Source organism: Carex rostrata, chromosome 5 (genome assembly GCF_964058835.1).
Source record: "Carex rostrata chromosome 5, lpCarRost1.2, whole genome shotgun sequence".
Lineage (NCBI taxonomy): Eukaryota > Viridiplantae > Streptophyta > Magnoliopsida > Poales > Cyperaceae > Carex > Carex rostrata.
In genome coordinates this window covers 1,667,781-1,672,296 of record NC_135922.1, presented here as the reverse complement: position 1 = coordinate 1,672,296, position 4,516 = coordinate 1,667,781, and the positions used below count along the sequence as shown (strand labels likewise).

General features: G+C 38.4%; 1 pseudogene across 1 annotated transcript; it reads right to left on the bottom strand.

The window, feature by feature from the left end:
- Nucleotides 1-286: 286 nt before the first annotated feature.
- LOC144554796 (flavonol 3-O-glucosyltransferase UGT89B1 pseudogene) lies at nucleotides 287-1,925 on the bottom strand (annotated as a pseudogene). The gene has a single exon (XR_013511755.1). The product of XR_013511755.1 is annotated as a flavonol 3-O-glucosyltransferase UGT89B1 pseudogene (transcript).
- Nucleotides 1,926-4,516: the final 2,591 nt, after the last annotated feature.

The window sequence follows — 4,516 nt, the reverse complement described above, 5'->3', positions numbered from 1 at the left end:
ATTTGATTTTTCAAATTCTGTGCCTAGACCCCAGAGTTAACCAGTAATCTCTTTATGCATGCCTATATTGATTAAACTAAGATTCTTGAATTATCTTTAAAAAGTACAAAAAGGTAATATATAGCAGGCTAAAACCAGTTTGTGTGCAAACATTGTGAGAGATCATATCAGCTCCTTCAAGTTAGCAAATTTCAAAATTTTGCAGTAATCTTGATAAAAATGGAGCAGTCAAGCTAAAAAATAGTAAATTATATATTTTGTTTTTTATTTTATTTAAAAAAAACGATGATTAAGCTTGACAGCTTGAGTTGCTTAAAATTAAAACATAATTACAAACGTACACAGACATTTTGTAAAATACATAAACAAAAACGTACACAGACATTTTGAACATATCCTATGGGAAGTCAACGACACTGACCTAAAACATAATTTCGTTCAGGCATTTTCTCAAACACTAAAACGTAATACCATTGGCGCCCCTCACATTCCTTTCAGCTTCCATAGCTCATGCACTAGCTCATCTAGATCCTTAGAAGAGCTTCCTCCTTCCCTCACTGCCTCAGCTGCTGTCATTTGCATCTCCCTCGACCGCTCCCTAATGGCATTCCCTCTCTCCCCCATTATTGCTTCTGCCATGACCGTTGCCAATGCATCCTCTTGTGGCGGTGCAAAACCTTCCCATGCATTCATTGCCACACCCGCCTCCTCTACCAGCAGTTTTGCATTCACGTACTGGTCGGCAGTCATCGGCCACGTCAGCATTGATACCCCGGCTGCTACAGATTCCAATATAGAGTTCCACCCGCAGTGCGTCAGGAACCATCCCACTGCCCCATGCATCAGGATCGCCACCTGAGGGGCCCACCCCCTTATGATCATACCTTTGTGATTGTAAGCCGTCCTCTCCGCAAAGCCCTCGGGTATAACCGTGCTTTCTAGCACGACCCATATGAATTGAACCCCACTTTTCTCCAGCGCAGCAGCAAGTGAGGTCGCTAGCTGTGGTGTGACCATTGCCTGGCTGCCAAAACAAATGTACAGTACCGATCCCTCTTGACATTTGTCAAGCCACGTGGTCACATCTGAAGAAGAGACTGTGTTGGCCCCCCCACGATCCTGTACTCCATCACTTTGTGCCAGGGGCCCCACTGCCCAGACCCGCTGATGCCCCAAATCCTCCAATGGATTTTCCATGTAGGCCCCCTCAAGCGCCTTAAAGGTGTTCGATATAATACCCCAGCTCTTTAAGTTCAACAAGAAATTTCGTTTCACCGATTCACTAACCTCATCTCCCTCTACATAGGTCCTGTACAACATGGAGAGCTTGTTCCATGCATACGATGGGGCTTTGGGTATGTCCGGAAACGAAACAGCATACTTATCATCAGTCGGGTCGGGTCGTTGTGGCATTCGACGGAAGAGAGAGTGCAGAACTGCTGTCCCGAGAACACCAGATGGAGCAAAAATGATTCGAGGGATGCCAAGTTTCTCGGCTAAGGTTTGCGTCCACCCATGAAAGAAATCTGAAATAATTGCTGTGACAGGATGATGTGATTGGGACTGAATCCATGCAAGAAGGGGGTCATAGAGGCCGGTAACAGTGTGCATTAAAGTAAAGGTGCTAGCAGGAGGCAGTCCCTTGGTGTTCTCGATGCTGGGAGAAATGGTAGGGTTGGAAGGAAAGGGAAGGGAGAGGGTTTGAATGGAAGGGGACTTAGAGAGAAGAGGGGCGAGAAGAGGGAGATTTGAAGGCGTTACAGCGATTGTGAGAGAGAGTTTTCGGAGGGAGAGGAGGTGCGCTAAGTCGAGAAGTGGAAGGATGTGGCCTTGTGCTGGGTAAGGGACTAGGAGGATATGTGCTTCCATTGCTGGGTTTGGTTTGGTTTGGTTTGTGTGTCTCGTTGCAAAATCAGTAACAGAGTTTGACAGGTCAAAAGAGTAAAATGAGGAATGAGACAGTGGGAAAATGTGATACGCTATTAGATATAAGGAGAAGAGACTTGGGAGCTGATCAACAAGGTAGGTAGCTTAATTTTTTTCTTATTCGACAAATGAATTATTCAACCAGTCACAATATTCACAAGTCACCAAAACAGAAAGATTGGAGAAGTAGGTACTGCATTATTTATGGCAAGATTCCAGGCATGAAGAGTTCACACTTCACATTATTTCATTGGTGCGCAACAGTCAACAGTCACGAATTGCTGAAGAGCAAAAATATAATAATAATAAGGCAAAGGCTTCTATGACAAAAGGACCTATTTGTAAAATGAACATATTTTTATTTTCAAAATTCAAAAAGTCGATCCGAACCGTTCAACTTGTTCTCCATATTAATATGTGCTTGGAGACCAAATTTTACATTTTTCTGAATTTTTTTACTATTTATTAAGATGGGTACAAAATTCAATGGTCTGAATTTGATATTTTTTGTACCCATCTTAATAAATAGTAAAAAAATTCAGAAAAATGTAAAATTTGGTCTCCAAGCACATATTAATATGGAGAACAAGATGAACGGTTCGGATCGACTGTTTGAACTTTGAAAATAAAAATATGTTCATTTTACAAATAGGTCCTTATGTCCATAGAAGCATCACTCTAATAATAATAAGAGATGAGTTCTGTTACTCCTCTAACACTAGGGTGAGAATCTGCTGCGATCCTACATGATCGCAGGGTCCTGCGATTCCAATTTCAACTCTTCATTTATTATAGTGTGAGAATCTTCAAAAGAAATAGTTTTGTGCATGAATCTCAAAAAATATAAACGGCTGAGATTAGAATCGCAGGAACCCTGCGATCCTGTAGGATCGCAACAGATTTATTTCCCTAACACTAAGGGGTGAAAACAGAGCGGATTCGGAGCGGATAATGCTAATATTATATCAATATCCGTCTTTTAATAAACGATACAAATATGAATATTAAAATTTTAAATTAAATCTGGCTTAAACGGATACAGACATGAAGCAAATAATTTACAAATACATATACAAAATGAATATTTATCGGATAATTGAGTTATACACTTTAAAATACAAATGGAAATATGATAAATAAAGTTTATAATAAACTAATAAAAATAATATAAAAGACAAAAGAGTGCCTTATTGTTGTTTTCTTGAAACAAGAACTAAAACCAATTTAATAGAGGCTAAAAGCATACTACAATCACGAGCTAAAATCTTAAATGGAGAATAATGAAGAGTGAAGAATGGAGAAAAAGGAAATAAAATAGCACTATTGTAGTGCCATCACTAACGAAAAATATATTATATTAAAAACCGGATTGTATTATTGTTCATCCCACAACCAAGAATGACATTAATATGGAATAATTATATAACTTCTTTCCAGAGCAGCAAAATCGAAGCCAGTTGGGAGCAATTTCGAATCTGGATACATTCGGATATCCGTTCCGTTTACACCTTCATAAAATTATCCGTATCCGTCTCTGCCATTATTTCACCATATGCAAAATATATCCGTATCCATATCCGCAATTATACGTATATGTTTAATAAGAATACGGAGCAGATTATCCATATCCACTTACACTCCCTAGTTCTGTTAGTTGAGGATCTATATATGGGCTGGAAGAAATGAAAATGAAATATAGGTCCACAACAGGCCCGGTCCAAGTAAAACAGGCCCACTCCTAGTTTCACCATTTTTGAAATTAAAGTTGAGACAAATTATCCTCCTTTTAAATTTTTTTTTGTCAAAAATGTCTATTTAGGTCCACAAACACAACTAATATGTTTGCTCCCTTACTTTCCTTCTTTTAATTACTTTTTGTACAAGTTAAAGGTGAAACTATCTTATAATTAGATGCAATCGTAATATTATGAAAAATATGAAAAATTCATAGTTTGACCATTTCATTTTGTACCTTTTAAATTCAGAAATTAGTATTAGCTTTAAGAGTTAATTTGTATAAAATTAATTGAAAAGAGAAGTAAAATTATGAAACATGAAAGCTGAATAACAAAAACATGAAAGCTAAAAGTACCATTCATTTACCACTCCAAATTTATTGTACATTTATAGGACATTAATTCAATTACAGACGAATTAGGCAATGCAGACAGAAGATAAACAAAACAAGAACACCACAGAAAAAAAATTAAAAATATATGAACTATTGATGAAAATAAATTAACCACCCATTAGATATATACTCGAGCTCTGAGTCATGTCACATTCTCTCGTTTCTCTCGTTTGTGCTTCGAGGTTGAGGTCAGGACCCACATGCAGTACATCTTGCACCCAAGGAGCGTGCGCGTCGTTGGATTATTAAACATACATCATTCAGAAAACGAGCGGAATAAATCACAATTATCAGCAAAATCCCCAACGCAAGCAGAATTACATAGATAGAAGTATTGAGACTCCTCGCACAACCCGCTGCATAGGCAATCATCAGGCTGACCAAGTCGAGCACCATGGCGATATTCAACAGTATGACCTTAGAATGATCAGTAGAGAACTTCTCATGCATGAGAAGTAC